The sequence below is a fragment of the Tupaia chinensis genome, unplaced genomic scaffold, assembly GCF_000334495.1.
Source record: "Tupaia chinensis unplaced genomic scaffold, TupChi_1.0 Scaffold000289_1, whole genome shotgun sequence".
Lineage (NCBI taxonomy): Eukaryota > Metazoa > Chordata > Mammalia > Scandentia > Tupaiidae > Tupaia > Tupaia belangeri.
Window position 1 is genome coordinate 709,449 of NW_006159774.1, and position 12,959 is coordinate 722,407.

The window sequence follows — 12,959 nt, forward strand, 5'->3', positions numbered from 1 at the left end:
TTTTTAGTGCTACAGGTTTCTTTAATTAATAAGCCAGGAGGTACTCATCTTGATATTATTGAATATAGTTAGGGTATCTCTTCAAAGTCACAGCTCCAGGGGCCCCAACATGAGCTTACGTCAGGACTGGTCTCATAGTAAGACTGCTTAGTAGAGATTGTTGGGTGGTTTTTCCACAAGAAGTTCATCACCCCCTGCCGCTAATTTCTCATTAGTCCTGATTTAAATGGTTTCTTATATATTTCAGTTCCACATTCAGACTGAGTGGAAGTTGGTTCACTTCAAGTTCTACTTTTCTGTTGCACTGGTCTTTTCCTTTTAAATTTTCCTGCAAACAGTGGCGTTCTTGTTCCCGTTCCACTTTTTGACTCTCTAACTTTCCAGTGTTTTAATTTTCCTCCTAAGTTCTTAAGAGTGACTTTTTAAAAATTCTTTTCCTCTTTCACGTGAAAGAGCTGCGGCCTGGATTTGCATTTGGCTAACAGAATCTTCAGACTCTGTTCCAAGTATCACAGAATTCTCCTAATTAGAGGCAACACACGGTCCTCTGAGATCGTGTGTTCTGATGGCGTGAAGACTTCAAGATCATCCGTAGAAGTTATTTGGTTTGGGACCTCTTTCTTTTCCTTCGCTGATTTTTGGTAGGCCTTTTGCTTTTCTCTTGCTCATTTACACCATTTATATTTAGAAGCAGACGTTGTACTTCAGCCACGTGGCCTGTGAGGGCAGCCTTATGAATCTTTGTGAGATCTCGGTGTCTGATTTGCTACTGGGACATGGGCTTCGGCTTTCAGTATGCATCTCTTCCAGTGGTACTGATTTCAATCACCTGGTCCCTCTTGTTAAAGCCCAAAATTTTTCTCATCTGGGACTAGTGACTTTAGGGACACCTGGGCCAGCTCCAAAATCCAGCACAATCGCTAAACATAAGTTAAGCCGGTGTTGCCCAGAGCGCTTGCACTCCTCGGGACCAGAGGGTATAAAAGAGGTTTCTTAAAAGACAAGCTGAGCCAGCAAGTGGCCTCTTGGCTAAGTTCTGGATCCCATATGGCCGACTCTGTGGTTTGAGTTCCTGAACCTGTAGTTTGAAAGGCATGCCAGCTCTAAGTGTATGAGTGCCCGCATGTCCAAAATCCTGAGAGAAGAATGAAAGAGAAGGGACTGCAGAATGGCTGTCTTCCCCTTTTATTTTTTTTGAGGGGGGGGCAGTGATTTCTCTTTCTGTCTTTCTCTTGCTTTCTCCTGTGAATGCATGTGCCTTCTGGTAAAAATATGTTGAAAAAAAGAAACAAAAAACCAAACTGCTACGTAAATTACTTAATTCAAAATTTTGGTCCATAGCCTTTGTAAGATAGGGGCAAATGAAGTCTCTAAGACGTTTTGTTTACGCGCGTTTACACGTTTGTGCTTCTGTGTGTGTACACATGTATACATGTAATATGTTGCGTGTTGTGTCTACATGGCGAAATCTTTTTAGAAATTCTATTCAGTTTGGCTTACAGATAAATGAGCGCTCCTAGGAAATTACAACTATTAGAATACGTAAATACTAATCGAAGTAGTTTTCCAATTTATGTGAATAAAGTAAATCTTTTTTTCAATAGGCCAGTTTCAAATTTCTATACAAAATAAAAAAAGGAAACTATATTTAGTATTACCGGCATACATTTTGCCAGGGTTATATCCTTACTTCTGTCAGATGTTTAAGAACATAAAACTATGAATCTGACCGCAGAATAAATGTACAAGAGAGAGGTCCCTGTTACTGTCCTATCCCTTGGGTCCTTGTGTCATGCACAGCAATTTAGCTTTCCGTGTTTTTGTTTGACAAGGAGATAACTTACAGTAATAACTAGCTTTGTCTAAAATCTTAGATTTTACAAAACAAGAAAGACATATTTCAGAAATAAATTTGGCAATAATAAGTGAGATAAGCATTTATACACAGACCTTTTATGTCATTTCAGTTTTTAAAAATACCTCATATTAAAGGAGGTAGTAGAGATTCACCAAATGTTTAAGACATTTGTAAGGAAAACTGTTGTGACGAGTATAAAGTTTAATGGCATGTACTTAGGCTTTTTCAAGTGTTTTAAGGCAATGCTTTCCTTATTATAAGAAAATTATAGGATATATATTGATAGGGCAATGGTATAAAATAAACAGTTCAAAATTGCTTGTTTTACTAGACTTCAGATTACTAATTACTAACAGCTCTAATTTATATATACAATCCTATTTGTGGTGCATACAAAAGAAAAAACAAAGATATGCTTTTGATAAAGGGAAATTTATAAGAGCCAAAAAGTGTGGCTTTTTATTGAAAAAAAAATTTGCTCAATTCTTGGGTTACTTAAGGTCGTTCCCAAATGTACATTGACAAAGGAAATGGAAACAGGTAGAAGGAAAACAATAAAACAGAGAGAGAGAGAGAGAGAGAGAGAGAGGACGAGAAAGTGAGAAAGCGCCCCGCAGAGAGATGGCCACACTGCAGTCCTTTCCCTTCCCTTCGCTTTAGGATTCTGAGCATGCGTACACATATACCTGCTGTGTTTTTCAAGCCGTCAGGTCTGGGACTCAAGCACGCAGTCAGCCATGTGGGATGCAACAGCCTTAACCTCTAGCCCTAAAACATTTTTACGCTAGCCCTAAAGCGTTTGTGTTTTTTGTCTGTTTGTTTGTTTTGTTTGTTTTTTTAAATGAGTGACATCTTGTAAGTGATCAAATTGGCTAAACTTGGAAGCGAATCATAAGTTTTCCTAAAATGTTAGTAAAATGTTTATTGGTAGAAAACTAAAATTTTGGTCTTCTGTGTTCGAACAAGTTTTTCTGGGACGACTCATCTGTCTGTCATGAAAGGAAACAACCTACTCTAGAAGGTCTTTTCCTTTTGCTAACCGGCCTAGAAAGTGTGTGCTTCATATTCTCTTAATTGGGTTTCTAATTACTTAACCAAATTGAATTAAAAGGTATTTGTGTTTTTTTACATCAGTGTAATTTTCTGTATTTGCTACTGATATCTTTGATTACCACTAATTATGGCATTTAGGTACATGTTTAAAGATTATGTAAGATGTTTAAGGCTCTGATGATCTTGATATACTGTCAATCATACTTCTGGTTCTGTCTTAAAATCCTATAAACAATGGACATAAGTGAATTTCTTTGTTGATTTCATCATCATTATAAGGAATTGTCATCAAGTAATTAACTGTGGCTATTCTAAGTCTCTGTCATCCAGTTTCACGATTGCCTGTCATGAAATGGACTCTAACAGGTACTTTTGAATACAGGTTCCTGATCATTTTAGCATAAGTAGACTTCAGGTAAATTTGGCCTGAGGGCCACTCCCTCCAAGCCTCCTCCATTGCTCTAATGTGGCTAAAAGGGTTTCTGACCCTGACCGTAGGCACCAGTCACATCCCTCCAGTGTGGGACCAGACCAACATCCGGGGGACTACAGAACCTGACCATGAGGTGAATGCTCGGTTGTGCTTTGGGGAAAGTTCTTGGTTAGAAGGGGAAATGCGATGTTGTCAGAATCAAAATGGAGTCATTGGTGTCAACAACATATGTTAAGCCCTGACTAAACTGAGCCGTCGAGGCCATGGAGGGGGTGTTTTCTCAAGCAAACATGCCTGATGACAAGACTGTCGCAAGGACTCTGCCAGAGCCACAGCCTTCCACGGGCCTCACTGCAACCTGGCACTAGGACTGCTGCGTGGAGAACGACTGCCAGCAACTGCCCGCCTTACCTCGGATGACACACCCTTGTGACTGGGCCTATAGCCACGAGTAATTGTCCAAAAGCGACTTCTGTAAGAACTCATGCTCTTTTTTTTTTAACCCATGTCTTCAAACTCTGTGATCACGCTGCAGTGTACTGTTCAAGAAACCCATGTCTTCCATCTCTGTGATCACGCTGCAGTGTAGTATTCAAGTGGGTTCCTCACTGCAATGCCTATTCAGAAATACCATTTGTCTTTGAGTCTTTTTCTTAGCCTGTTGTTTAGAGGTTGACAGTGTCCATGTGACTGCCGTTCTCTGGCCTTTCCAGACAGAGTTAACTCCCCTATCCTTTTTGTGATCCTTGGATCCTCACACTCGCTGTCTGAGGCCAGAGGGATTTGGTGGGGGTATTTAATGGGGTCAGAAAGGAGTGAAAGTCTTGTCTGATGAACAGGCCACCCTGTAATGGCACCATTCCTCACCCCCAGATTTCCAGGTGCTGCTCATTCCTGAGTAATGGTAACACCAGTGACATGTTCAGGTGCACTCAGTCCGATCCTCCAGCTCCAACAACAAGAGCAACATACACTTTTCCTGAGTGGCCTGATGGCCAGGAAAGGAAGTTGCCAGCCCTTCTCCTTGGCACCCGTTCCTTTGTTAGCCCCTTCCTACCCAATGCTAGCTCTTCCCTCTCTCACCTATCTTCAGAGACCATGAAGCTAGCACTGGCCTGGATGCCCTGCAGGGTCTCGTGTTTCTGCCATTCCCAGCTGGGAGAAGAAATGTCGGCCTCAGCACCCCTCATGTCCAGGAGCACCTGCACCCCCACTCACACTATGCCTCCTTACTGCTGCTGTCCATCCAGCAGGTAGTGACGTGGCTTTCACCACATCTGGCTGCAAGAGGACAATGACAACTTGTACAAGAGCGTTTTGTGAGACCATGAGGGCAGAGTGATCCTTGCATCTCCCCATGCAGACCTATCTGCATACTTACCTATCCTGAAGGGCCACTTTGACAGGTTCGGCTCTGGGCCTTGCAGGGGGCATGCCAAACCCTGGGAAGAGGCAGATGGGCTCCAAACCCCCACTGCCTACAGGATGACACTGAGGCAAGCTTCCCCCTAGCTGGTGTCGGGGACCCATGCTTGGAAGGTGGATAATGTGCCGGTAAGTTCCCTCTATCTCTGGGACTTCGTGGCTTCATTAAGACCATTTGGGTGGGCTCCATTAATCCCCAAATCTGCAGTAACCTCCAACTTCTTCCCCTGCAGTCATCTCCCTGAATGATTCTATCCAGACACCATTCCCAGAGAGACTGCACACTCCACCTCCAGCCTTCTGGATCCTTTCTTACCCATTTGCCCTTGCCAGGACTTGTCCCCTCAGAGCCTTCTCTCTGCACTCCCCACCCACGACAGACTCACCTTCAGAGGTGGGCTTAGAGGTCACCTCCTTGGGACTCCAGTGCAGAGCACACCTTGGGGTCAGTTGTCTTCAAATCTACTGCTGACCAGTCCTAGCCCTGTGATAGGCAAGCTGGTATGGTGACTTACCAGAGTCTCTCATTCCTGGATTGAAAATGGGTCAGTGATTCCTACCCCATGGTGGTGTACTGGGGGATGTGTAAGGCTGATTAAGGTACCCCAAGTACCTGATGCAGGAGGTTGCCTGACCAAGGAGGCCTCAGGCCTGGAGAAGCCTCTGAGTAACAGCACGGGGATAAGTGACAAAGGTCATCATCACTTCTGGGTTCTGGCTCCTCCTGCATGGCTGGGTCACTCGGAGGTAATTTCTGGTGCCACAGCTCATGCATAACATGGGGTAATCTTCCTGAGCACTCTGGAACTCCCTAACAACAGTGGCTGTCCCCAACACTGACTCAGCACTGGTTGTGGGGCTGCTTCCTCTATACCAGCCAGGCCTGCAGCAAGGAAAAAAATGAACCTCAGACTTTGTGTCCAGTCGGGGAAGACTAGACATGATGAGAGTGAGTGAGAGAGAGGCCACCTAACCTTCTCCCTGCCCAGGGCTGACATCCACTGTTGTCTGTGTCTCTCCTGTCCCCAGTTCTCCATACTCATCCAGCCTAGCACCCTACCCTCTGCCTGACATTGTAGGAGTGACCTCCCCCGCCCTCCCCCCAAGCTCCAGGGTTGAGGGGGGTGGTTACAGATCAGGCCGAAGGGACAAGGGATAACATGGGACTGGCCAGGAAGGGAGCCCTAGCTGTGGGGTACATGCATGCACTATTGCCAGTCCTCTGCAAGCCCTGAATGCACCCTGCCATAAATAGGAGGTGGGGCTGTCCCACACAAAGGGTTCCCTATGTCTGCCTGCAGATGGGGATTGCACGGTGCTTGTGATCATGTCCCAGACACATGCACCCAAAGGAGGGTCCAGCCACATGCACGCTGAGTTTCATTTCCAGTCTCTCCTTGGACAACCTCAAGGTTGCTGAGGCAAGAGAGTGGCAAGGAATGGCCAGGGCCCACTGGGTGGACAAAGTCTAGGGGAGAAAGGGTGGTTGCCACTTCATTGACCAGCACCAGCCCTCTTACAGAATGGGGAATGCAAACCCATAAGAGCCTAGAGACCCTTGTACTCTCTTCCTTAGAGTTTTTCTGACATGGGACAATCCCCAGGGCAGGAGACTAGATGGGGAGTCCTGTGGTTACCTGGAACAGCAACAAGACTTCCCTTAGTGTGGAGGGGATATAGCAGTAAAGCTGCAGACCCCTCCTCTGAAAACTGAGGTGCTTGGTCTTTGTAACCCCAAAGATTCCATAGGCTCATTCAAGTGTCTGTTGGCATTGATCATCAATGTTGACCATCATGGACCCATTGGGCACTGAGGTCTTTGGACAATACTGTCTACTTTCTATAGGAGCAGAGAGCAGCTTGGGGTTTGGGGGACTGAGGACCTGGGTCATGTAGAACATGGCAGAACACTGGACCACTTGTCCAGAGTTCAGAAACAAATGTGGCTTTATTGGAACTTTGGGGGCCCTCATTTGAAAGTGGAGCCTATCATTCCATTGATTGGATGAGTAGGCCTGGGGAGTGAACTGGACTCTCCAAGGACTGCATAGAAATCAGGGAACAAGGGAGACATCTAAGGTCCTTCTCGTGTCCCAGGAGCTTGCAGCTCTCTCCCTTTTACCCCTTTCCTCTCGAAGGTTCCAGTGCCTTATGGACTCAAGACATAGGTGAAGCTTTTGTTTCTGGGTTTTATGCCTTGGACTGCCATGTTGGCACTGCCCACTAGGGCAGACAGTGACCACTGTTCTCAGAAGAGCAGCTGGGACCAGAAAAGTGGCCTGTGGGATCATTCTGGGTAACCCCAGCTTGCACCCAATGCAAGGGTGCAATTTCTAGTATCTGTCTCCACAATGTGAGTTGTTCAGAGACAGAGAAGGGGCCCTGAGATCACTCATCACTCAACAACCAGACCAGGTTGAGCAGAGGGTCTGCCACTCCCTCTTAGCTGACCCCTGCCTTTATGTTGCTCAATTCTAAACTGCAGAGGGGACAGGATGGATACCAGTAAGGACACTTTGATGTCCATCTTGGGCTTCCTTTGGCCACACGCAGAGATGTCTAATGTCACTGCATTCATGTAAGGCACTATGTTAAGAAAAAGACAAGAAAATCGTCCAAACTCAGGAAGAGTGAGTCACGTGGGGTAGTGAAATTGTAAGCAGTTTTCAGAAATGTTATAACCCATGTGCATCACTTAAATGTGATGTCAAGAAGCAACTGATTATAGGAGACATTGTGTCCGAAGAAGGAAGGGGTGTTCCCCCTAAGAACGGAATGATTCATCTCTAGCAAGTTAGGACTTGTTCATTTAAACCCCCATCTCCTGGAAACATCTTCCAAGAACCAGACAAACACCCTGACTTTTCTCATAGGTGGTCAGTGGAGCAGATGAAAAGCCCATGGGTTCCTAAATCCTAGGGGGACTGAGCAGCCTGACCATCTCTGCCTCTCTGTAACCCTGTCAGATGGGCTGTGAGTGACCCCTGACCTTCCGGAAGCTGGCGGTAAATAGAGGTCCTAGAGGACCACCCAGGGAGGGCGGGCATCTCCCAGGACAGAGGATGACCCTGACTTTAAGCAGAGAGGTCAGCCAAGATTCGAGCCCGTAGCTCTTTGACTCTAACATCGACCCCCTATGGCAGAGTGCACATCAGGCAATTGAAATGCCTATGTGGGATGGGCACTTCCACACACATCCTCTTGGTGACTCCAGACACAAGAGATTTCCACATCCTTTTCTCAGATTCATTTCCTACACAGGCAAAATCTGGGGTCCTCATTTAGGGTTAAGCAATAAACCTCTTCAAGAAAATGGTCAGACTGAGCAGGAGTCTGGGCCAGATGGGCTCAGGGTGCAGAAGGGCTGAGCTGAGGTAGCTTCACTTTTTGTCTGGAAGTGAGGGTACCCATGGTCCTGGCTGACTTTCAAGGGCTTAGAGAAGTAAGCCAGGGTGCTGAGAGTTTCCAGGGTGGGATAGAGGAGTGGAGAATGTTCCACATCCTCAGCTCTTAGGGCGTAGTGTTGGGAGTAGGCAAGCTAGGAGGAGGACCCGGAGGGATCTGCCTGAGCCCTGTTGGAGAGGAGCCTTCTCCAGGAGTTGGGGACACAGCTATAGGCCACAACTGCCAACAGGGAGATTCCTGAAAGGCAGAGTGTTGGACCTCCATAATCATTTATGGTCCTCGAGACAGGTGACATGGAGATCAAAGCGACCAGGTTCTGAGATCTGGCTGCCTGGGTTGCAAAAAGCCTACCTGAGCCTTCCATTACCCTAGACAGGATAGCCCAGGGCAGGATAGTGTGGTATAACCACGCTGTGTGGCCCTCCCAGCCCCTCTTGAAACACTCTCTGCCTGGCAGCTTTGAGGGAAAACTGCTAGTGAGGGGGAAGGTTGGAGAGGAGGAAAAAGGCCTTCAGGTCAGCCCTTGTAGCCTTGGAGCTGCCCCACTTGCTGGGAATGTCTGTCCTCCACACAGACCTTTTTGGAAAAGTGTATTTTACACCCAGACTAGAGTCAGAACTAGCAAGATAGAACCTGCAGGCTCTGGATTTAGGGCCTTTGTATTTAATTTCTGCTTCAGAGATACATGAAATGCAGATGTCCTGAATCAGGGATGGGGTGGGTTTACAGAATGACCAAGGGGGAACATAAAACACCATAGGGAAGTCATGGCGAAAAATGTAGTAGACTCCCTTGAAACCTCTTCTCTGTGGAGCTCCCACCTGTGTGATTCTCATCTGTGCGGCTCCCACTTCTAAGGCTTCCACCTAGAGGCTCCTGCTTGCATCACATGGCTATGCCTGTGTCCTGGTACTGGGGCCAACCATTCAAAAGCCATTGACTCTGGAAATGATCCTGATGTTTGCATTTTCCCAAAAACCCATACCTCAGCCTTTTGGGAACCAGCAGTTAGCGTAATGGCTATGTCGCTGGACTCCCACGTAGTCGACCGCGGTTCGCGTCCCGGACCCGGTGGCTTAAAACTCACGCCGGGCGCGTGTGCATGCGTGCCCAAGATCCCGAGAGGAGAATGGAGGAGAAGGGATTGCGGCGTGACCATCCCCCCTGGGGGGGTGATTTCTCGCTTTCTGTCTCTAATGTCTCTCTCTGTCTGGCGAGCGCACGCGCCCTATAGTGAAAATCTCTCAAAAAAAAAACAAACAAAAAAACCCATACCTCAGCCTTTTCTTCACTCGGTCAGATGGTGCTAGAGGTGGACTTGTATCTGAACATCTCCAAAAGGAGGAGGGCCTGCTGGGGAAGACCCACAGAGGAGGAGGCCCATCACACTGGACTGGGGCTGAGGCCCATGACCACACACATGCGTGCAACCAGCTGACCCCAGATCTTTGGGCAGCGAGCCATGGTAGGTTGGGAGGATAGCCTAAGAAGACTGTTCCAGAGATCCTGGTCAACCCAAGAGACCCAGGGAACAGCCAGTTGTGACATGCAAGGCTCGTGTGATACACAGGGCCTACTTGACACTTTGAACCCAAGCCCTTTTCAGGGCATTAGTGAGCTATTGCCAGGGAGCAGGAGTGGTTCAAAGGCTCAGGTGCAATTCCACTGTGGGCACAAGTGTGGGCAGCAGTGCCCCCACAGCTTTGGCTCCTGGAATTAAGGGTCAAGGCATAGCAATGAAAATTAGTTTTCCGGGAGAAAACTGACAAATTGACCAAAATGTGGCCCGTGAGTCCAGAACTGCAAAAACAAAGGAAGTGGGAGGGGATGGAAGATGCCTTTTGAGTATGACCTGGTTGTGGAAGAGGACTTCCACTTCCTCCTGACCCCACTCAATGCCCACATCAAATCCCTCTGGCCTCAGACAGGGAGTGCGAGGACCCAAGGATCACCAAAAGGATGGGGGAATTAACTCTGTCTGGAAAGGCCAGAGAACGGCAGTCACATGGACACTGTCAACCTCTAAACAACAGGCTAAGAAAAAGACTCAAAGACAAATGGTATTTCTGAATAGGCATTGCAGTGAGGAACCCACTTGAATACTACACTGCAGCGTGATCACAGAGATGGAAGACATGGGTTTAAAAAAAAGAGCATGAGTTCTTACAGAAGTCGCTTTTGGACAATTACTCGTGGCTATAGGCCCAGTCACAAGGGTGTGTCATCCGAGGTAAGGCGGGCAGTTGCTGGCAGTCGTTCTCCACGCAGCAGTCCTAGTGCCAGGTTGCAGTGAGGCCCGTGGAAGGCTGTGGCTCTGGCAGAGTCCTTGCGACAGTCTTGTCATCAGGCATGTTTGCTTGAGAAAACACCCCCTCCATGGCCTCGACGGCTCAGTTTAGTCAGGGCTTAACATATGTTGTTGACACCAATGACTCCATTTTGATTCTGACAACATCGCATTTCCCCTTCTAACCAAGAACTTTCCCCAAAGCACAACCGAGCATTCACCTCATGGTCAGGTTCTGTAGTCCCCCGGATGTTGGTCTGGTCCCACACTGGAGGGATGTGACTGGTGCCTACGGTCAGGGTCAGAAACCCTTTTAGCCACATTAGAGCAATGGAGGAGGCTTGGAGGGAGTGGCCCTCAGGCCAAATTTACCTGAAGTCTACTTATGCTAAAATGATCAGGAACCTGTATTCAAAAGTACCTGTTAGAGTCCATTTCATGACAGGCAATCGTGAAACTGGATGACAGAGACTTAGAATAGCCACAGTTAATTACTTGATGACAATTCCTTATAATGATGATGAAATCAACAAAGAAATTCACTTATGTCCATTGTTTATAGGATTTTAAGACAGAACCAGAAGTATGATTGACAGTATATCAAGATCATCAGAGCCTTAAACATCTTACATAATCTTTAAACATGTACCTAAATGCCATAATTAGTGGTAATCAAAGATATCAGTAGCAAATACAGAAAATTACACTGATGTAAAAAAACACAAATACCTTTTAATTCAATTTGGTTAAGTAATTAGAAACCCAATTAAGAGAATATGAAGCACACACTTTCTAGGCCGGTTAGCAAAAGGAAAAGACCTTCTAGAGTAGGTTGTTTCCTTTCATGACAGACAGATGAGTCGTCCCAGAAAAACTTGTTCGAACACAGAAGACCAAAATTTTAGTTTTCTACCAATAAACATTTTACTAACATTTTAGGAAAACTTATGATTCGCTTCCAAGTTTAGCCAATTTGATCACTTACAAGATGTCACTCATTTAAAAAAACAAACAAAACAAACAAACAGACAAAAAACACAAACGCTTTAGGGCTAGCGTAAAAATGTTTTAGGGCTAGAGGTTAAGGCTGTTGCATCCCACATGGCTGACTGCGTGCTTGAGTCCCAGACCTGACGGCTTGAAAAACACAGCAGGTATATGTGTACGCATGCTCAGAATCCTAAAGCGAAGGGAAGGGAAAGGACTGCAGTGTGGCCATCTCTCTGCGGGGTGCTTTCTCACTTTCTCGTCCTCTCTCTCTCTCTCTCTCTCTCTCTGTTTTATTGTTTTCCTTCTACCTGTTTCCATTTCCTTTGTCAATGTACATTTGGGAACGACCTTAAGTAACCCAAGAATTGAGCAAATTTTTTTTTCAATAAAAAGCCACACTTTTTGGCTCTTATAAATTTCCCTTTATCAAAAGCATATCTTTGTTTTTTCTTTTGTATGCACCACAAATAGGATTGTATATATAAATTAGAGCTGTTAGTAATTAGTAATCTGAAGTCTAGTAAAACAAGCAATTTTGAACTGTTTATTTTATACCATTGCCCTATCAATATATATCCTATAATTTTCTTATAATAAGGAAAGCATTGCCTTAAAACACTTGAAAAAGCCTAAGTACATGCCATTAAACTTTATACTCGTCACAACAGTTTTCCTTACAAATGTCTTAAACATTTGGTGAATCTCTACTACCTCCTTTAATATGAGGTATTTTTAAAAACTGAAATGACATAAAAGGTCTGTGTATAAATGCTTATCTCACTTATTATTGCCAAATTTATTTCTGAAATATGTCTTTCTTGTTTTGTAAAATCTAAGATTTTAGACAAAGCTAGTTATTACTGTAAGTTATCTCCTTGTCAAACAAAAACACGGAAAGCTAAATTGCTGTGCATGACACAAGGACCCAAGGGATAGGACAGTAACAGGGACCTCTCTCTTGTACATTTATTCTGCGGTCAGATTCATAGTTTTATGTTCTTAAACATCTGACAGAAGTAAGGATATAACCCTGGCAAAATGTATGCCGGTAATACTAAATATAGTTTCCTTTTTTTATTTTGTATAGAAATTTGAAACTGGCCTATTGAAAAAAAGATTTACTTTATTCACATAAATTGGAAAACTACTTCGATTAGTATTTACGTATTCTAATAGTTGTAATTTCCTAGGAGCGCTCATTTATCTGTAAGCCAAACTGAATAGAATTTCTAAAAAGATTTCGCCATGTAGACACAACACGCAACATATTACATGTATACATGTGTACACACACAGAAGCACAAACGTGTAAACGCGCGTAAACAAAACGTCTTAGAGACTTCATTTGCCCCTATCTTACAAAGGCTATGGACCAAAATTTTGAATTAAGTAATTTACGTAGCAGTTTGGTTTTTTGTTTCTTTTTTTCAACATATTTTTACCAGAAGGCACATGCATTCACAGGAGAAAGCAAGAGAAAGACAGAAAGAGAAATCACTGCCCCCCCC

The 12,959-nt window shown here is 45.2% G+C and overlaps 2 long non-coding RNA genes across 2 annotated transcripts in view; one reads left to right on the forward strand and one right to left on the reverse strand.

Moving 5' to 3' along the window:
- LOC102501819 (uncharacterized) overlaps nucleotides 1–3,823 on the forward strand; it is a 25,934-nt gene extending 22,111 nt beyond the window's left edge. The window contains exon 4 of the long non-coding RNA XR_001370496.2: nucleotides 3,410–3,823. This is a non-coding gene — a long non-coding RNA (uncharacterized LOC102501819). The remainder of the gene's footprint in view (nucleotides 1–3,409) is intronic.
- The window catches only part of LOC102501521 (uncharacterized), a 38,951-nt gene that overhangs the window by 13,865 nt on the left and 12,127 nt on the right, over nucleotides 1–12,959 (reverse strand). The window lies entirely within an intron of this gene.